The sequence below is a fragment of the Mauremys mutica genome, chromosome 1 (genome assembly GCF_020497125.1).
Source record: "Mauremys mutica isolate MM-2020 ecotype Southern chromosome 1, ASM2049712v1, whole genome shotgun sequence".
Classification (NCBI taxonomy): Eukaryota; Metazoa; Chordata; order Testudines; family Geoemydidae; genus Mauremys; species Mauremys mutica.
In genome coordinates, this window is record NC_059072.1 from 338,603,206 (window position 1) to 338,625,980 (window position 22,775).

The 22,775-nt window shown below is 41.4% G+C and overlaps 1 protein-coding gene across 1 annotated transcript in view; it reads right to left on the reverse strand.

Annotated features, from left to right (window-relative positions):
* Positions 1-22,775, reverse strand: part of FAT3 (FAT atypical cadherin 3) — a 471,657-nt gene that overhangs the window by 242,958 nt on the left and 205,924 nt on the right. The window lies entirely within an intron of this gene.

Below are 22,775 nucleotides of genomic sequence, written 5' to 3' on the forward strand. Positions count from 1 at the left end.
GGCTTACTGGCCTGTAGTTGCCAGGGTCACCTCTGGAGCCCTTTTTAAAAATTGGCGTCACATTAGCTATCCTCTAGTCATTTAGTACAGAAGCTGATTTATATGATACGTTTCAGATGACAGTTAGTAGTCCTGCAATTTCACATTTGAGTTCTGATAGTTCCTTCAGAACTCTTGGGTGAATATCATCAGGTCCCGGAGACGTATTACTGTTTAACTTATCAATTTGTTCCAAAACCTCCGCTAATGACACCTCAATTTGGGACAGTTTCTCAGGTCTGTCATCCAAAAAGTATGGCTCAGGTTTGGGAATCTCCCTCACCTCCTCAACAGTGAAGACCGATGGATTTAATTGGGGATTGGTCCTGCTTTGAGCAGGGGGTTTATCTAGATGACCTCTGAGGTCCCTCCCAACCCTGATATTGTATGATTCTATGAAATAATTCATTTAGTTTCTCCTCAAAGGCCTCATCATCTTTGACTGCTCCTTTAGCATCTTGATTATCCAGTGGCCCCACTGGTTGTTTAGCAGGCTGCTTCTGATGTATTTTTTTAAAAATTGCTATTACTTTTGGAGTCTTTGGCTAGCTCAGGAATCAGCAACCTTTGGCATGCGGCCGATTTGTTTACCTGCTACGTCTGCAGGTTCGGCCGATCGCGGCTCCCATTGGCCGTGGTTCGCCATCCCAGGCCAACGGGCGCTGTGGGAAGCGGTGGCTGTGGAGGCTGTGGGAGCCGCGATTGGCTGAACCTGTGGACACGGCAGATAAACAAACCAGCCCAGCCCGCCAGGGTACTTACCCTGGCGGGCTGTGTGCCAAAGGTTGCCGATCCCTGGGCTAGCTGTTCTTCAAATTCTTTTTTGGTCTTTCTAATTATATAGTGGATCGTACACAGACTTCTCTTAGGGGAGAGTCTGATGATAGAGAATCTCCAGGTTATAGTCAGGAGCAGAGGAATGAGAAGTATAATGTAAGGGCCGGATCAGATGATAAACAGTCACATAAAAAAGAATCTGGCACATCAGAAAAAGGTAGGCTAATAAACAGGGACAAGTTTTTAAAGTGCTTGTACACAAATGCCAGAAGTCTAAATAATAAGATGGGTGAACTAGAGTGTCTTGTGATAAAGGAGGATATAGATATAATAGGCATCACAGAAACCTGGTGGACTGAGAGCAATCAATGGGACACAATCACTCCGGGGTACAAAATATATCGGAAGGACAGAACAGGCCGTGCAGGGGGAAGAGTGGCACTATATGTTAAAGAAAGTGTAGATTCAAATGAAGTAAAAATCTTAAGCGAATCCACAGGTTCCATAGAGTCTCTATGGATAGAAATTTCATGCTCTAGTAAAAATATAACAGTAGGGATCTATTATCGACCACCTGACCAGGACAGTAATAGTGATGATGAAATGCTAAGGGAAATTAGAGAGGCTATCAAAATTAAGAACCCAATAATAGTGGGGGATTTCAATGATCCCCATATTGACTGGGAACATTTCACTTCAGGACGAAATGCAGAGATACAATTTCTCGATACTTTAAATGACTGCTTCATGGAGCAGCTGGTACGGGAACCCACAAGGGGAGAGGCGACTCTAGATTTAATCCTGAGTGGAGTGCAGGAGCTGGTCCAAGAGGTAACTATAGCAGGACCGCTTGGAAATAGTGACCATAATACAATAGCATTCAACATCCCTGTGATGGGAAGAACATCTCAACTGCCCAACACTGTGGCCTTTAATTTCAAAAGGGGGAACTATACAAAAATGAGGGGGTTAGTTAGACAAAAGTTAAAAGGTACAGTGACTAAAGTGAAATCCCTGCAAGTTGCATGGGCCCTTTTTAAAGACACCATAATAGAGGCCCAACTTCAATGTATACCCCAAATTAAGAAACACAGTAAAAGAACTAAAAAAGAGCCACCATGGCTTAACAACCATGTAAAAGAAGCAGTGAGAGATAAAAAGACTTCCTTTAAAAAGTGGAAGTCAAATCCTAGTGAGGCAAATAGAAAGGAGCACAAACACTGCCAACTTAAGTGCAAGAGTGTAATAAGAAAAGCCAAAGAGGAGTTTGAAGAACGGCTAGCCAAAAACTCCAAAGGTAATAACAAAATGTTTTTTAAGTACATCAGAAGCAGGAAGCCTGCTAAACAACCAGTGGGGCCCCTTGATGATCAAAATTCAAAAGGAGCGCTTAAATATGATAAAGTCATTGCGGAGAAACTAAATGGATTCTTTGCTTCAGTCTTCACGGCTGAGGATGTTAGGGAGATTCCCAAACCTGAGCTGGCTTTTGTAGGTGACAAATCTGAGGAACTGTCACAGATTGAAGTGTCACTAGAGGAGGTTTTGGAATTAATTGATAAACTCAACATTAACAAGTCACCGGGACCAGATGGCATTCACCCAAGAGTTCTGAAAAAACTCAAATGTGAAGTTGCGGAACTATTAACTAAGGTTTGTAACCTGTCCTTTAAATCGGCTTCGGTACCCAATGACTGGAAGTTAGCTAATGTAACGCCAATATTTAAAAAGGGCTCTAGGGGTGATCCCGGCAATTACAGACTGGTAAGTCTAACGTCGGTACCGGGCAAATTAGTTGAAACAATAGTAAAGAATAAAATTGTCAGACACATAGAAAAACATAAACTCTTGAGCAATAGTCAACATGGTTTCTGTAAAGGGAAATCGTGTCTTACTAATCTATTAGAGTTCTTTGAAGGGGTCAACAAACATGTGGACAAGGGGGATCCGGTGGACATAGTGTACTTAGATTTCCAGAAAGCCTTTGACAAGGTCCCCCACCAAAGGCTCTTACGTAAATTAAGCTGTCATGGGATAAAAGGAAAGGTCCTTTCATGGATTGAGAACTGGTTAAAGGACAGGGAACAAAGGGTAGGAATTAATGGTAAATTCTCAGAATGGAGAGGGGTAACTAGTGGTGTTCCCCAAGGGTCAGTCCTAGGACCAATCCTATTCAATTTATTCATAAATGATCTGGAGAAAGGGGTAAACAGTGAGGTGGCAAAGTTTGCAGATGATACTCAACTACTCAAGATAGTTAAGACCAAAGCAGATTGTGAAGAACTTCAAAAAGATCTCACAAAACTAAGTGATTGGGCAACAAAATGGCAAATGAAATTTAATGTGGATAAATGTAAAGTAATGCACATTGGAAAAAATAACCCCAACTATACATACAACATGATGGGGGCTAATTTAGCTACAACGAGTCAGGAAAAAGATCTTGGAGTTATCGTGGATAGTTCTCTGAAGATGTCCACGCAGTGTGCAGAGGCGGTCAAAAAAGCAAACAGGATGTTATGAATCATTAAAAAGGGGATAGAGAATAAGACTGAGAATATATTATTGCCCTTATATAAATCCATGGTACGCCCACATCTCGAATACTGTGTACAGATGTGGTCTCCTCACCTCAAAAAAGATATTCTAGCACTAGAAAAGGTTCAGAAAAGAGCAACTAAAATGATTAGGGGTTTAGAGAGGGTCCCATATGAGGAAAGATTAAAGAGGCTAGGACTCTTCAGTTTGGAAAAGAGAAGACTAAGGGGGGACATGATAGAGGTATATAAAATCATGAGTGATGTTGAGAAAGTGGACAAGGAAAAGTTATTTACTTATTCCCATAATACAAGAACTAGGGGTCACCAAATGAAATTAATAGGCAGCAGGTTAAAACAAATAAAAGGAAGTTCTTCTTCACGCAGCGCACAGTCAACTTGTGGAACTCCTTACCTGAGGAGGTTGTGAAGGCTAGGACTATAATAATGTTTAAAAGGGGACTGGATAAATTCATGGTGGCTAAGTCCATAAATGGCTATTAGCCAGGATGGGTAAGAATGGTGTCCCTAGCCTCTGTTCGTCAGAGGATGGAGATGGATGGCAGGAGAGAGATCACTTGATCATTGCCTGTTAGGTTGACTCCCTCAGGGGCACCTGGCATTGGCCACTGTCGGTAGACAGATACTGGGCTAGATGGACCTTTGGTCTGACCCGGTACGGCCTTTCTTATGTTCTTATGTTCTTATTTCTCCACTTATATTTTTAAACTCACACCCAATTCTACTGTATCAGCAGCTAATTATGATTCTGTGATCTCTTGACCAAAACAATAAAGATCATCTAGTACGTCCCTCTCCACCTAGGTAGGATCAATTATACCTAGACCATCCCTGACTGGTTTGTCTTACATGTTCTTAGAAACCTCCAATGATGGCAATTCCACAAGCTTCTTTGGTAACCTAATTCTAGTACTACATCTTTATAGTTAGAACGCTTTTCTTAATATCTAACCTAAATCTCCCTTGCTGTTACCTTTAGTCAATACGTAGAATAATTGATCACAGTCCTCTTTATGACAGCCATTAGCATATTTGAAAACTGTCATCAGGTTCTCCTCTAAGTCTTCTTTTCTCAAGACTAAACATGCCCAGTTTTTTTAACTTTTCCTCAAAGGTCAGATTTCCTAAACCTTTGATCATTATTGTTGCTCTCCTCTGGACTCTCTCCAATTTGTCCACATCTTTTTTAAAATGTGGCACCCAAAACTGGACACAGTACTACACCAGTGCAGAGTATAGCAGAAGAATTACCTCCTGTGTCTTACATACACAACACCTGTTAATACACCCATAATCTTAGCCCTTTTTGCAACTCCATGTTGGCAAATAAAGCAGATGGAAACATGGTATTTTCCATTACAAAATTCAAGAACACAAAAAGTTAATAGAAATTTTCAAATGTTTGGAACTTTTTTTTCTGCTTTCAAAAGCCAATACTGGGGGCGGGGGTGGGGCACCAGAAGGATTAAGACAGAAAAAAATCAAATGCATTGACAAATTTTGTGTTGTGAAAAGTCTATTTTGCATAGAATAAGCAAGTTTTATCGGACATATTTTTTCAGCTCTATTGGCAAGTGAAAGAAAAGTGTACTAAGGGTGGCGTCTGAGGACACACCAGGAACACAGTTCTCTCCCTTTGCATGTTGTAATGGGTAAAAATAATTAAAAGAAAAAACTGGGTGGCCATCTTGCAGGAAGGCTTGGGATTTAACTCCCATCTTCCACTTCTATTGCCCCAAGATTTGTGTGTTCCCTCCAGAGGACTAGTGGGCTGGGGGACACCATGGTGATAAAAGACAAGTCCTTAGGAAAGGAGAGTGGAGCAGGACTTGGTAGTACTGAGGCCCTGGACAGAACGGAGCAGCCAAAGTGGAAGGGGGGAGGGGAGAAGAGAAGAAGAGAGACTTCATCACACAGTATAAATACTCTTCTCTAGCTTCAGCACTAGCTTGTGGCAACACCATTTACTTCAATCACCCTGGAAAACAGCAGGTCTATTTGTCTCTTTCACACACAACAGCACTTTTAAGACTAATCTCCAGCGATTTTCTACAAACAGCTATAAACCCCCCAAAAGAGAACCAAAAAATGATTTCACTTAAGTCCCCAAAACAATTTTAGTAATAACAGTGTTATTTGCTGGCAGTCTTATATTAGGGATTAAATTCACACATTTTATTGTTGGCTCTTCTTGTGTATCTTAACCTTTTGGATGCCACACTCTCCTTGCTAGGGCTGAAGGCAATTTATTTTTTAGACGTGATAAGATCACCAGATTCTCATAAGCCATACAAATGCAGCTTCACTGTATATATTGTATTGCTGTGCTTTCAGGGAAACTTTAAAGGGGCAGGTTCACCAGTACACCCTGGCGGCTTTGCAGTGATGCAAAGCTGCTGCAAACCCAATTTAACTGACCAGCTAAACGGGGTTTATGACTGTTATGCATGACTAGAACAGCACAAAGCAGCTGGAGCTTCTCAATGTAATTGGCCCCAGGGAATCTACGTTCCATAGGAAAATGTTATGAGATTTAATGATGGTCATTCAAGGACAACATCAGCTTCAAATCTAGTCTTTTTGAAAGCATGAATTACAACAATAACACCACATAGTTCTTTTCATCAGCAGAACTTGAAATGCTGAAGAGTAGTAGTTCAAAGTACTACACCTAACTAAACCCTCCTGCTGAATGTTGTGATTTTCCAGACACATTTTCTTATTAAAAAAAAAAATTACTCTCCCTGCTTCACACTGCATGAAAGACTTACACAAAAAAGACCTCTGGGACAAGCATAGCATGGCTCTGTGATTGTTTCCCCCACGCTTTGCATGATGGTTGTTTTCGGATAAAGATATAAAATGGAATTAACCAACTACATGCCTATCATTATCCAGGTCACTTAGCTTGTGGGTTGTAACCCAGTTTGCCTCCCTATTTTTGTCTTTTTAGACTGGAAGGCTAATAAAGTAGAAACCATCTCTCAGTATGCTTTTGGACAGACAGGTAACAGAGCCCCTCATCCTGATCCATCCCACTGTTCCCTACTGCAATAAAAAAACAACAATGAAAAGAACTTCCAGGTACAGGAGATGTTAAATTCCAGCCTTTAAAACTAGAGAGCAATTTGTGAAACTGAAAAGCTCTCCTTTTTCACAATCAGGGAAAAGCATCAGTATTTGGCACTGAAATACTGTTTCTAAAACCTACCTCTTAAGCAGTTTTACAATAAACATGAAACCCCACTTTAATATGACAAGAATTTGAAGGATGTGAACACCAAGGAGATGTTTAAGGTAGTCAAAGTATAATGAGAAGTAATAGGATGAAGTTAAGGAAAAGGAGCATTTTGCCTAAATCAGGGGAAATTTCCTAAGGGTGAAGTTGATCAGGCCCTTGAAATGACTGAGTCACCAAGAACTGGACTGAACAGAACACTGAATAAATGGGAGGGAACAATCCTGCTCTGGTTCCAGGGGATGTGTTAAATGATCTAATAAAACTTTTTCATCTCCAATTGTAGAGGGGCAAATCCTGAAACCCTTATTGAGGGCCCTGTCCTGCAACTGCATCCATAGGTTAATCCTTGCTCCTGCATAGAGCCCCATTGACTTGTATAGGGCTCCCAGGGATCCGAGTGCAGGATTTGAGATTTAGACCCTATTCAGTCATTACTCAGGAAAACTCACATTGAAGTCAGTGAGTCAATGAGAATCTCCCTGATTAAAGGTCTAATTAAGGGCAAGATCTTGACTCCGGGGCCGGAGTCAATGGTGCCGAAGCCATAGGCTGTGCCACTAGATGCTCCCCTGTGGGACGCATCTCCATGGGCGGTTCCAGGGAGGCTGGTCTCTGTGGAGGTGGGCCACCCTTTTCCGGCTTCCGGTGCCACTTCTGGCTGGGAGAATGGGAGCAGTGCCGGGCCGATGATGTCAGTTGCAGTGCCGGGGAGCATTGGTGCCACGGGTCGCGATCAGAGTCCAACTGCGGTGCCGTTTCTACCTCTGCCAACAGAGCGCTGCACATCGAGGCGCTCGGTGCAGAATCTCGGCACGCCACAGGAGGCTGAGGGCTAAAAGCCACCTCCGTGAGGAGCTGCTTTAAACGAAAGTCCAGCTCCTTCTTAGTCCGGGGACGAAACCCTTTGCAGATCCTGCACTTCTCTGCTTGATGAGATTCCCCCAGACACTTCAGGCAAGAGTCATGGGGGTCGCCCGTTGACATGAGCTTCGAGCAGGAACCACAGGGCTTGAATCCCGAAGCCTTGGGCATGAGCCCAAGAGAAGAATTGGGGAGGAAGTGAAACACCCTCTCAACCCCAAGTAAACCAACTAACTATAACTATAACGATCAACTATTAACTATTAGGTATACACTAGGGAGAGTGGAGAACAGCGAAGCAAGATTCCACAGTTCCAACGACCATCACGGGCGGTAAGAAGGAACTGAAGAGGCGCTGAAACGCTGCTTCATTAGTTTTCAGTAGATTCTCAGCAGGATTGGCAGGAGGGATGACATATGTAGCACACCTACCACTCCCCCAATTTATGTGTGGCTCTCTCTAGGAGCCGGGATGAGTGCCAGGAGTAAATCCACACACAGATCAGGGAGTCATGCTCCAGTCCCGAAGATGGACCTCAGAGCTAGTCCCTATGATTCTAAGGAACATCTCAAAGAGTGTAAAACTGTTTTAAGGCCTGACAAACCCTGCCCCACATATTTATAAATGATTTTATTAGCATTAGAGTATTGGAAAGCCCCAGCTAGAACTCAGGTAACGCAGACAGTTGAGTTCAGTTAAAAATAATAACTGGTCTACAGATTAAAATATTACAACATATTTGTAGTTCTAACAAAATACAGACACTTCCACAACACACCTAGAGCCAGCCAACACCTTGCAAAATTAGGACAAAACATCCAACAGAGCTTTTCAGCACTACAGGTTATTCCCTAACCAGGACTGGATGGATTGCACCATAAAATGTCAACATCAAAACAATATCGAAAAAATAATTACAGACAGTGTTAGTGTTGTAAGCTGATAAGGACCAGATGGTCTTTTGTATTTATGGTTTGCCTTGTGCATACAAATGCTTTTGGGATCTAATTAATCTCCTACAAAACTCAAACTGGGTAATTACTATCATTATCCCCTTTTCAAATAAATCTGAAGTCTAAACTGCAATTAAGTTTTTTATCTTACAATTCATATCCACAGATTTTAAGAATTGTTCTTTTCACAAAATTACTTTCAGTGACTGATGTAAATAAAGTGCAAAAACTTAAAATACAATTTTAAAAAAGGATCCCTTCTGTATAAGGGAGGATTGGCTATATGACTAAGTGCTTTCCAAATAAGTGAGGCTTTAGTGGTGGATACACCTGATTTTGCCATCGTTACTCATGTTGAGTGGTACTTTATTCCGATTAGTAAAATCCAGAATCAGGTCGTAATTAAGGTTCAGTTTTTAAGCTCCGTAAGGGAAAGCAGCTGAAGAATTTATATGGAGCGCCATATAACTACTCATATACACAATGCGATAATCTTTTACAAGGTATGAAGTGGCAGTGATTGTAATTAACTTTTGACTCTGCCCCAACAGGCAACACACAGGTTGATCATAGGCTATGAAAGAGTAGCAGTGCACATAATAAGCAAAGAATGTCATTTTTATTGGTTTCTTGCCCTCAGGACAGCTAATCACATGACAAAAGTATCATACTACAGAAAAGCTTGACATTGTAATAATGTGAACCAGTGAACTCATTTAATGGAGAATTAATCAAAATCTGTCCAAAAATAGATAGTAGATAAGATGATAATGTTACAAGTTAATCACACTCCCCTGACCTACATCAATTATTATAGGTTACTGAGGGGTCAGAATCCTTCCTTTTGCAAGGCAAAAAACCAGCAAGTGGTTATCATCAAAAACAGTTGTTCTAGCCACTAAGGTGACCAGACGTTTTCAGGGACCCAAAGCATTCTGGTTTTGCTGCTGAAATATGTATAATTTACACCTCTACTTCTGTAAAGACCGTTTGCCATCCAAACACTGAAATCAACCGGAACACTGAGCTAAAGTGATACCATATGGTTCATTTTATCATGGCCTTTCTTGTAACATTAACCACTGTTGTAATGGTTTCCCTAGCTGTGTTCTTGTGTGTGCTTTCCTCCAACCCCGCCCCACCACCTCCACTGCTATTTTGAGGGTATATGCTAGGAATTTGTTTTTACTTTGCTGATGCAGGGGAGATTTCTTTTAAGTATTATTTATTATCTGTTAAGTACTGATTTAAATTACTTTTTAAAAAAAAATATTTGATCATTTCTGCTATTGCTACATTATATTAAAATATATACCGAACTAACTTATAAATGTGGTGGGTTTTTTTCAAATGTCACTATTAGAGTAGGGTATCTTATTTGAATTTAACACAACTGCCACAGGAAAAAAAATACTGAAAATTAAGTCCCTGATCATGCAAACACTCACAGCAGGAACATAACTTTATTTACATGAATATCCCCATTGACTTCAACTCATGCTTAAGGGTAATTAAACTCTGGAGTAGGCTTCCAAAGGAAGCTGTGGAATCCCCATCACTGGAGGTTTTGCAGAACCAGTTGGAGAAACACCAGTCAGGGATGGTCCTGGTTTACTTGGCCCTCCATCTGTGCATTGGTCTGGACTTATGACTTTTTGAGGTCCTTTCCAGCCCTACAATTCTATGATTTCTATGTGCTTACATATAATCCGTGGATACAACTGTATTTGTACTGAAGCTTTCCCTTGGTGGAATAAAATGTTTGGCACTGCCGAACAAAACTGCTTTAGTGTTAACAAGGAAAAGTTAATTAGACTTTCAGTACTGAAACAAAGTTATTGGGATTTTTTTCTTTTTCTTTCTTTTTTTGTTTTAATGCATACAAGCCATATTTTTTTTTCAAATATAAGAGTCCCTAAATCCATGTTTAAGGCACCTAAGGATGAGATTTTTGAAAGCACCTTGGTGACGTAGGGGTACAAGTATCTTTGACCTCAAACTACAAACCCTAAGGAAGGAGTACAGCCTGCTCAAAGCATTTCGGCTTTCCTGGCCTGTGAGAATTCCATTTTGGATGGGGCGTTGATACAACCATAGCCCAGACTATTTGCTTATCAGTGTGTTTTAGTTTGTTGTTCTTTTCACAGTAAGGATGTTAATGAAGCCCTGACCTTATCTTTGTCAGCACAGATGAGCATTTTAAGTGTGAAACTTCTTAGCAGAAAAAAAAATCTGTATCAGATATAATAAAGCAATAAAATAAGGCTAAAAATAAATAGCAATAATTACAATGACCCAAGGAACCAGAATCTCTGACCTCAGAAAGCAACGTCCCACATTTGCAGAGCAGCAACAGAAACTCCTTAAATGCACCAAGAGGTCTTTTCAGCCATTCAGAGACAAATACGTGTGTGTGTGAGAGAGAGAGAGAGAGAGAGAGAAGCTAATTTGCTGATCCTCAATTAAGAAATACACCACATCAAAATCCAGCCCTGTCATGGCCCCTGTCTACCTGTGCGCATTGTGTTGCTTCCTTGCTTTATGTTTTTGGTGGGTGAGGGAATTTCATTCTACATGAAAAGGATTTCTGGTTATTGGAAGTTTATAGCCAAAACTCTTTTTCGTAACATCAAACTCAATTGTCCTGATAGTGGCATGGCTTTGCAGACGGCAGTACAGTTGTGCTGTGTCCAGAACAATAATTGACTTGACAGTCCATTTTTTAACTGGGGGTTGAAATATCAAATGGGTTCAGCTATTAATGCTGATGCTGCAGCATTCTGCCAGCTTGCCTGTTTTTTTGTATGACAAGCGGATTTGTGATCACACCATCATTAATGAGGTCCACAGCTGCAGCAAGAGATTGCCTTGGTCATGGATTCAGGAAGTTGTGCTTCAGAAAATAATACAGTACAAGAGGGGAAAAATGGGTCAAAAAGACAAGAGTCAGAACAAGGAATGACAGGTGCTCCTGCTTCAAAGACCAGAGCATTACCAGTTTCATAGATTCAGTAATCTAAGTCCCTGCCTTAACTCTCCATTCAAGCTCCCGCTGGTGCTAAACTTTGGATAAATAGATATCCAGAACTGGAGCATTAAAAGTACACACCTCTCACATGGCTTCATTTAACATAATAATGATTACATTTAAATGGTACTTTTCACCTTGAAGGGTCCAAAAGTGTGTTTAGGCCTTGAATCTGGACAACAGCACGCATGCTAAAGTCCATCCATAGTCAGCAAAGCACATGCTTAACTTTACGCGTTTCCCCAAAGCGCTTTCTGAAGTGTGGCTTAGACAGACAGGTAGATGCAAATAGGAGTAGATATTACTGATTGTGGCAGTTCTCTTATTAAGGGGTGATCACACAAAGAGTTTGTTACATATGCTATGTAGGATATCAGCAGGTTCCTGGGTAAAACTTAAGAAGTCGTGCTTGATCTTCTAAAGCCATATATGGGTTAGACCCCAGTTGCTGGACACACCACTTCTCTCCCTGTACAGTACTTCAATTACAATCATCTGAAGCAACTGTGATCAGCTGAAATGCCCAAGCTTGCTCCTCATTGAGACCAGTGGAGGGCTTGCTGGCCATGTGTTCTTGGATAAGGAGTCTACAACCAAGAAAATCACATCCCCTTCTTCCCCTAAGTCAATTGGAACCTGGATTTGGTGACATTCAGGACATGCTGTAAGTCTTGCCTCTTTCCCTAAGGCTTTTAGGGGTTTTCCCCATTTCTTTTTTAAGAGCTTCCCCGTCTTTTTTTTAACATGGCTTTGATTACTGCTTTTGTAATGCACCTAGAGAACTTATGACCGACACAACTGGGAGAAAATACTAGGAATCCTTCCAAATATAAGTAGCTAGGTAGTTATCTTTAATAATCCTAGATCATTATTGTAATTATTAATACATGTATGTATTATCAACAATACCACCTACCAATTTAGAAGTAATGAAGAATACTGTAACCAATAAAAAAATAAATAAATGGGCAATTTTGGGAAGGCAACACGTAATTACTCACAGGATACAAAAGACACTTCAGCCACCCTTCTCCTGCAAAACATAACACTGGATCTTTAATGATCATGTGTGAGCAGGTCCTTAAGTACAAGTTTCATCTAAACTGGAGAAGTGGGGATGGAATCTGATGGATCCTATTCCCTCGTTCCCTTAATTATAATTATTTATGTTACCATAGTAAGTAGGACCCAATTGTGTGAAGCATTACCAGGTGTTAATATTTCCATTGGCTGGACAGTGCTGACTGACTGTTATGACAAGGAGCAGAATCAATGCATGGACTAAATAAGGAAGTGTGATTTACTCCTTCTCATAACACAAGAACTAGGGGTCACCAAATGAAATGAATAGGTAGCAGGTTTAAAACAAACAAAAGGAAATATTTCTTCCCACAATGCACAGTCAACTTGTGGAACTCTTTGTCAGATGATGTTGTGAAGGCCAAAACTATAATAGGGTAGACAAATTCATGGAGGACAGGTCCATCAATGGCTATTAGCCAGGATGGTTTCCCTAGCCTGTGTTTGCTAGAGACTGGGAATGGGCGACAGGGGATAGATCACTTGATGATTACCTGTTCTATTCATTCCCTCTGGGGCATCTGGTATTGGCTCCTCTAAGAAGACAGGACACTGGGCTAGATGGACTTTTGGTCTGATCCCGTATGGCTGTTCTTAGTTCTTATATTCTTATGACTACTGGCTATTGTAACTCTTTGGGAAAAACTTGGTCTGGTGTTCCACAGTAATTATACAAGTATCAGAGGGGTAGCCGTGTTAGTCTGGATCTGTAAAAAGCAACAGAGTCCTGTGGCACCTTACAGACTAACATGTATTGGAGCATAAGCTTTTGTGGGCGAATACCCACTTTGTCAGATGCATGTAATGGAAATTTCCAGAGGCAGGTATAAATATGCAAGCCAGAATCAGTCTGGAGATAACAAGGTTAGTTCAATCAGGGAGGACGAGGCCGTCTTCTAACAGTTGAGGTGTGAACATCAAGGGAGGAGAAACTGCTTTTGTAGTTGGCAAGCCATTCACAGTCTTTGTTTAATCCTGAGCTGATGGTGTCAAATTTGCAAATGAACTGAAGCTCAGCAGTTTCTCTTTGAAGTCTGGTCCTGAAGTTTTTTTGCTGTAGGATGGCTACCTTAAAATCTGCTATTGTGTGGCCAGGAAGGTTGAAGTGTTCTCCTACAGGTTTTTGTATATTGCCATTCCTAATATCTGACTTGTGTCCATTTATCCTTTTACATAGGGACTGTCCAGTTTGGCCGATGTACATAGCAGAGGGGCATTGCTGGCACATGATGGCGAATATAACATTGGTGGACATGCAGGTGAATGAACCGGTGATGTTGTAGCTGATCTGTTAGGTCCTGTGATGGTGTCACTGGTGCAGATATTTGGGCAGAGTTGGCATTGAGGTTTGTTGCATGGATTGGTTCCTGAGTTAGAGTTGCTATGGTGTGGTGTGTGGTTGCTGGTGAGAATATGCTTAAGGTTGGCAGGTTGTCTGTGGGCGAGAACAGGCCAGCCTCCCAAGGTTTGTGAAAGCGAGGGATCATTGTCCATTGTAGACCAGTGATGATGTGTTGGAGAGGTTTAAGCTGAGGACTGTAGGTGATGGCCAGTGGAGTTCTGTTGGTTTCTTTCTTGGGCTTGTCTTGCAGCAGGAAGCTTCTGGGTACACGTCTGGCTCTACTGATTTGTTTCCTTATTTTCTCGTGCGGGTATTGTAGTTTTGAGAATGCTTGGTGGAGATTTTCTAGGTGTTGGTCTCTGTCTGAGGGGTTAGAGCAGATGCGGTTGTACCTCAGTTCTTAGCTGTAGATGATGGATAGTGTGGTGTGTCCAGGATGGAAGCTGGAGGCATGAAGGTAGGCATAGCGGTCGGTGGTTTTCGGTATAGGGTGGTGTTAACATGACCGTCACTTATTTGTAACATGGTGTCTAGGAAGTGGACCTCCCGTGTAGATTGGTCCAGGCTGAGGTTGACGGTGGGGGTGGAAGCTGTTGAAATTGTGGTGGAATTCTTCCAGAGTCTCCTTCCCATGGGTCCAGATGATGAAGATGTCATCAATGTAGCGTAGGTAGAGAAGGGGCGTGAGTGGACGAGAGCTGAGGAAGCGTTGGCATATTGTGGGGCCATGCGGGTGCCCATAGCGGTACCACTGGTCTGGAGGTATATATTGTCACCAAATTTGAAATAATTGTGCATGAGGATAAAGTCATAGAGCTCAGCAACCAGCTGTGCTGTGTCATCATCAGGGATACGGTTCCTGACAGCTTGTATTCCATCAGTTTTCTCAGGAAATCAGTGGTGTCACAGAGATAGCTGGGAGTGCTGGTGGCATAGGGTCTGAGTAGAGAGTCCACAATACCACCATTACAGGGACTGATGGAGTTTGTGATGATGAAAGGTGGCTGGCCTGACAGGACTGACGGGGGGGTGCCTCAGGGTGGGGAGCTGCCACGGGGAGGGGGGGAAGGGGAGGCTTCAGGGCGGAGGGGGGGAGCTGCCGCGGGGCGGGGGCACCTCAAGGTGGGGGCTCAGGGACGGGGGAGGGCGCAAGGTGGAAGTTTTGCCTAGGGAGCGAAACATCCTTGCACCGGCCCTGCGTGTATGCTTGTGTATAACAGTATTTTTTAATTAGTTCTCAACAAGTGTAAGGCAATGGAGCCTCACAGTTACAAGGATAGAGGCAGATATAATTATGAAAATATGAACTGTACTCTAGAGAACAGGGAGCAGACCAGGTCCTGACCCAAGGAGCTTACAGTCTGATAGAATGAACACTACTATCCAAGAACAGCATTAATTATAGCACTTACACTTAGTGCATTTTGTCACAAAGCTGATGCTCTTCTGAAGAGGATTTTCTTCACTAAGCATCAAGAGTTTCACCAATGTTTACGCAATATACAAACTGTATCAGAGACCTCTTTTAAATGCAGCTAAACAGCTAAGTCCCAACAACAGCCTTAACATTTAAAGGGTTTAGTAGTTGCCAGCTGAACAAATCCCACCTAGGTATTTAAATTCAGAATATGGGTGATGTTAGAAATGACAAGGATTGAATGTTTATGGACATCTATCTATCTGTGGTACTTATATGTCACCCACTGCTGAAGTATCTGAGATCCTCACAATCTTTTTAATGTATTTATCCACAGAAGTACTACTATTCCCATAGTACAGCTGGAGAACTGGGCATGGAGAGGTCAAGTGACTTGCCCAGGGTCACACAGGAAGTCTGGCAAAGCAGGGAATGTAATCCAGGTCTCCCAAGCTTAGGCTTGTGGCCTAAAACCTGGATCATTCTTCCTCTTCAATCAACGTGTGCCTTCCTATTAGAGGTTGTTTCTCTCCTGGACAGGGCTGAGGCCCATTGGCAAGGCCATGTGGGAAAGCTCGCTCTGTCGCTGCCTGTGTTGTACATTTTCTATGGATTTACAGAAGGCTTCATTTCCCAGGAATGCCAATCTGGCATCTATTACAAGTGTTACATACTCACTCAAAATAAACCAAACTGAATCCAGTGTTAGAAGAACTGTCCACTGCCAAGAACAGAAGCAACAAGAATGCATGGGATATTCATGAAAGCTGGCTCCTCCGCTCCAGTGACAACATACTCTTTTGAAGGGATAATTCACAATTATCTTCCCCCATTACTTAAAAACATTTAGCTATAATTTGTGCAGCCAAGACCACTTATCTTTCCTTGGAACGATTCACGCCAACTAAAAAGGCAACTGCAGCTTTTATAGCGAAGAGGGGCATAATCATCTGGTTCACTGCTGTCTCCTATAACAACACAAGCTCACAATCATCCACCGCACCCTAAAAAACACCTTACCTCCCCCACCAAAAAAAAAAAATACTGTCTTTGCTTACAAGTGCTACTGTAGAAATTAACATACTATGCTGGTTCCATGGAAAATCCCACAAAGGTTACCAGTGTTGATCTTATTGATGTTGTCATTTTTAATGCTGCATTGATTTTGTTTTCACTGCAATTGTGATCGTCTTTGCTTGATGATAATTCTTGACGAATGTTCATAAGAGGCAGTTCAGAACAGCTAAAGTAGAACAGCCAAAATAAAATGTGTTCAGTTTCTACATCTAATAAACCCTTTTTCTTTTTTGTCTGCAGCTAACAAGGTGATGATAATCTCATAAAAAAATTGGTGGTAAACAAAAGCCTTTGTAATTCTGAGTTACATTTTATTTGAGAGGGGGGTTAAGAATCACATTCATTATTACTTTTTGAACAAAGAATGGGGCGGGGGAGGGGGGTGGCAACCATTAGCCCTCTTCACAATTGACTGTCACAATGTAATATTAGGTCTTTCATTTTCCCCAATGTTTCATATTGTACAGAGGGCAATGTAGCAACAGAATAATCCTCTGGAGTTTTGTTCTTAGCTGCTATTTGCTCACGCTGAAAATAACAGACACTTCCCCCTGAAAGATTTGTTTGGGGTTGTAAAAGGGTAAACTTTACAAAAGCTGTAATCATCACTTAATACACATATTGCTATTATTAATTAAGTCCAGAGACATCAAAAGGAAACAATAAGCATCAGCTTCCAATTTGCTTTAGAAAAGACAGTAGCAAGCAGCACAGTAGCAGCTGAGTTAAATGGCAGCTCTGCTTCCGCAAAGTTAACCATGTCACATGTTAGACAAAAAGCAGCAGGCACTCCTGGATTTCAAGTATTGGACCGAATTGCTTCAAAATGCTTCAGGGTCAAAAAAATCCTTTAAAATAAATTCAGCCTAGCTGGGAACTTAAAATTTCTTTCATGCTGCATACAGACAACCATGAAGCAATGCTGAAGTCATGCTATATATAGACATAATGGAGTGCTCGAATCCTACAGCACTGCAGATCATTTTACAATATGGCATGTTTTGCTTTATTATGCTTTTTGGCTTTGTGCTTTGGCTGAGGCCCATTTATACATTCTCTGGTCACTATTTCACCTGTTTCCTGGTACACTTTTCACTTCCTACCTCCCATCATAATTCCCCCACCCCCCTCTATTTTTTAAGCTAGGGAATCATTCCAGGAATGAATGATTAATTTAACCCCTCCCCTCCATCCACACAGACACAAAAAAACTGGCACAACGTTGCTGCCAAGCAGTGTGTGATCAGAATCTCTCTCTTTACATTTCATCATCATCATCATCATGTTCCTACTACACCACTGGCATTTAGGGCAGTGACGAAGCTCCTCCACTCCTGTCTGTTTCTGGCAAGTCTTTCAATGGTTCCCCAGCTGTGCCCCAGGTTTTTCAGCTCAGCTTCCACAGATCTTTGCCATGTTGTTTTTGGGCGGCCTCGTTTTCACTTGCCTTCAGGTGTCCATCTTATTGCTACTCTGGTGATGGAATCAGTTTCCATCCCAAGCACATGACTGTTCCATCTCCAACGCCTCCTGGCAATGATGGTGCTCAGATCCTCTTGGCCACACTGTGTCAGTAGATCGTGGTTTGAGATTGTTCTGGGACAAAGGATACGGAGGATTTTTCGGAGGCAGGTTGTATGGAATGAAGACAGTTTGGACATGTCATACTTTCTCATTCCCCAGCATTCTGCACTATAAAGTAGTGTTAAAAGTACACAGCTCTGATAAATCTTGAGTTTGGTTTTGGTGTTGTATGTTGATGATTTCCAGACTGTATTTAAGCTCCTGAAGGTGCTCCTGGCTTTCTTGATTTTGTTCTGGATGTCCTGGCTTGTTCCACCGTCCTTGCTGATGGTGCTGCCCAAGTATGTGCATGTTCCTACGTTGGTGAGAACATAATCCTCTATCCATACTGGTGATGGTGAGGCAATATGAAAGGTCACAATATCTGTCTTATTGCAATTGATTTTCAGTCCAATTTGCAGGCTGAATGCGTTGACTCAAGTTGTTTTTTTGGTATATGGTGTTGCGTATGTGATAGGAGAATGACATCCTCTGCGAAGTCCAGGTCTTCAAGGGATGAGAAGAGTGTCCATTAATGCCTCTTGGCATGTCTTCTGTCATACGCGACATTACCCAGTCGATGGCAATGTTGAAGAGGATTTACGTTTAGGACCTGCATAATAATACAGGAATTGCCCTACTGGATTAGAATCAGTGTGCATCTAGTCCATCCATATTGTCTCCAATAGTGACTAGTACCAGTTGTTTCTGAAGGAGTTGCAAGCAATCACAAAGATCATCCACAGTAGAAGTTTTTTCGTAACCTCCACCCATTAGTCGTTGGCTTATGCCCTGAAGCATGAGAGTTTAAAGCTCTAGTAAATATCTTATCCTCTCTAATCAACTGTAGTTAATCTCATTAACAACTCAACTGTCTAATCCTTTTTTAATACTACTAAATTCAATACCTTGTGGCAGTGAGTTGCACAGATTATTTATTTAGTGTTATTTTTAATTCCCATAGTTTATTGCTCGATAAAATAATAATAATAATAAATCCCTTTGTAATTTGATCTTGTGAGACACTGAGCACCTCCAGTGATGTGCTGAACTCCCTCAGCTTCTGTGGAAAGAAAGGCCCCCACAGCACCTGATAGGTGATACTTAGCACCTTTCATAAGATCAAAACCGATGGTGGAATAAAGACTACATGGAGCAACTATTTTCCCCTACATGTGTTTCCATGTTCCCAAAATCTCTATTAAATATGTATGTGGATAAAACTTCTAGCCCTACCGTTCATGGAACATATTTCAACATTTAAAACATTAGCAGCTTCAGTTCCTCTCCTCCCCTGCCCCACCCCTGAACAGAGCAGCCATTTAAAACCTGGCGGCAGACCCAATGGAGTTGATTTGCATTGAAAATATGCTATTTCAAAACAAAAATGATGAGCTCACTTTCTGAACTGACAAACAGATTGTAACTCACTGTGATGAAATATTTAATACCACAGGTTCTTTGCGGTTCACTTTTAAAATCCCTGATTCCTTTGAGAAAACTGTGGAAAACATACTAACAAATTCTGCTGATACAGTATCTATTCTGGGGTGATTGGTTTTTTTCTTCCTCTGTTTTCATTACTAAGGAAGTTAGCATGAAAACTCGATTGTTGTTGCATAGAAATTCATCTGCCTCTGTTGCTTAGTCCTCACCTGCAGCCATGAGCATGTGCCTGCGACTTCATAATTGCCTCCACAACAATTTACAGAAGAAGCCCCATTTTGCAAACTAATTGGGGATTGAGGAGTTCATAAAAGTGAACATTTCAAAATTACAATAGGAATAAAGGTAATAATTGGAGATATACCAATCTCCTAGAACTGGAAGGGACCTTGAAAGGTCATTGAGTCCAGCCCCCTGCCTTCACTAGCAGGACCAATTTTTTGCCCCAGATCCCTAAGTGGCCTCCTCAAGGATTGAACTCACAACCCTGGGTTTAGCAGGCCAATGCTCAAACCACTGAGCTATCCCTCCCCCCCTGAGCTATCCCTAAGTTGCAGTATGGTGCACAGCATCACTTTCTTCCTGTCCTTCAAACAACTGCAAACATATTTCCAGGACACCGAAGGCATTGGAATGGACAAGATGTTGATTTGGTTCTTCATCAACATCACTTTCATGATGTGGGGGCTTTCCTAGGGGAAAATGGTTCATATAACTGGTTATTCGTAAGATTGATGCTCGTAAAATCGATGTTCTACTGTATTAAGATGTTAGAAACTGAAGATTATCGACTTCCAGAGAGGAATAAACAGAACAGGAGCTGATGAGTTCCAAAGCAACAGTGACCATTTTTCATATACATGTACCTATAGGAACAAAGGAATAAACAAGAGAAGGAAATACACCACAATTTTATTTCGTAGGGCATCTTTCACACACATACAACCACCCAGCTGCACAGAATTAAACAATACAGTCCTAAGGGAAAATACAAAAGTAGCATCAATGAGTTTTAGTTCAGACTGAAAATAAGAATAAATGAAGCAGACAGATGCAGAGAGAATGTATGCAGATTGCAGGAGCTGCGGAGGAGAAGGCTCTCACTCAGGCAATAGTAAAATTCTGTGAAGAGGTAGAGCAAAGGTGGGTCCTAAGATAAGCAGAAAAGGGCAGGGTGGGAGATCAAGAGGCATGAGATCCTGGAGGTAGACTGGAGTAAGTGCATGAAGAGTTTTATAAAAACAAGGATTCTGAAAAGAACAGAAAGATAGTGAAGCTGCTGTTCTGAGAATACAGGTCGGATGATTGAAAAATAAATATTTATACTGTACATTCAATGTTTCCAACTAGGTACGTTTTCCATGAGATGTCAGTGGGTCTTCAGAAGTAACACAACACTCATTATGTGAATACTCAACACGTTTAAAATGTTAAATAGCAAATATTTGTAAGTGCAACATACTGTTGAAAAGCTTTACCACAAACCATTAGAAACATTTCTGTAAATTTGGGAAACATGGAACCATCAATAATGCAGCATAGTCAAACTTTAACATCCTGAATACACTAGTTGCTAATATCGATCCTTAATGCAAATCTAGGCCAAATGCTGACACAGATGCAGAGCTTCACACATAAACAGTTAATGCATATATCTTATATACACGGCTTCAGTAACCATTTCACTAGTGGGATTCTTTCAGTGCCTTCTAAATTAATCTGATTTACATTTCTGTTTCTATTGTTCCATGCTTTCTTCCACTGAGCTTCATAGTTGGAGCATGCAGTATGTTCACAACAACACATTCATCAACTGTAATATGAGAGGTTTCAGAGGGGTAGCCATGTTAGTCTTTATCTCCATGCCTCTGATGAAGTGGGTTATAGCCCGCGAAAGCTTATGCCCAAATAAATTTGTTAGTCTCTAAAGTGCCACAAGGACTCCTCGTTGTTTTCGTAATAGGAGATTTATCAGAAAATGTACTTATTGTTGCCTGCTGACCATATTTGGGTGGACAGGTATCAAGTAGGGTCCACAGGTAAGTAGCTCTCCTGAAGCCTTTTAATGTTACGACTAGTCAAAACAAAATCTAAAAATGAAGTGAAAGGAAAAGATAAAGACGAAAGCACAGCGGAGCTAGCAGAAAGAATGAGAGCCTGGCAAGCAGCATACCCTTTGCAAAGGGTAAAATCTCTGTGTTTTTCTGTCTCCATCTGCTGGAAGAAATTATAACTGACCCACTGTTTCGGCTACAAGGAGGAGGAGAGAGGAATTACATTTGCAGAGATGAGATGCACTAATAATGAGAGGTCCATACAGGAGTCAGTACAATGAGTTCATGAGAAGCAAAAAAGAACCAAACTTAATAGCTGAGAAAGGCAATAGAGCAGAATAAATCTACCCTGACAGTCCCTAACAATAGCAGTCCCATATGTTCTGTACTTTATCTATTAACCGTTTGTTTGAACAATAGAACCCAAACCTCTTAAAAATCACAGGAGTCGTGCTATAGGCTGTCTGTCAAACAAGCCATTGTGGCAATATTCCTAACTTGCCTCAACCAAAATGCAGTACTATGAACAACTTTCCTGTAGATGGAAATAGAATGCCTTTTAATATGAACCTGGTGCCCAAGAGTGTTCATTCTTGGAGATCTGACAATCATTTCAGAGGTTGCAAGAACTAAGAGAAGCTGAAAGCCTGACATTCAAATAATTCATAAAAAAACTAGCTTCCAAGAAAATAAAAACGGGGCATTCGCTCATGGTCACTATTGAGCTGGGTGGTCAGATGGTGCTGGCTTCCTGTTTTCAGCTATTAACTTGCATTAAGACAGCTAAAAAATACATTAAACATCTTCCTAATGTCACTTTTCCATGTAAGCAACTGCTGAAGTAGCTACAGGGATGTTGTGTGACTATGAATGGAAGGGGGAGGTGTCCACAGTCCATCACTCTATTAAGATGTGTTGCACCTTATGAAAAAAATTGGAAATCAATGAGATTAAAAAAAAAAAAACAATCTGCAGGGGGGAGTGCGAGGAAGCAGCAGGTATTCTCCAGAGGGAGATGTGATCATTGCCAATAGTTACATTAAAAGAAAAAGAAGAGTGAGTCTGGTAACTAAGTGCATTTCTCTGCTAAATTTGACAGTAACAGCTCTGCTCTCAGTGCTCTAAGTTTGTGTCTTTTGAGGGCTCAAGTTGACAACATGATGGTGGCAAGTTTCAAGATACTGACTTCAGTAGCCTCAGGTGTCATTCGTGGTGATGACAGCAGCTGTCTTGGACTGTGTGGGGGGAAGGTTAAGACACAAATGTCAACATCACCGACTTACTGTGTGTTGCTAACAGAGAGCAAGTGCTGGCAGACAAGCGTATGAATAGGCCAGG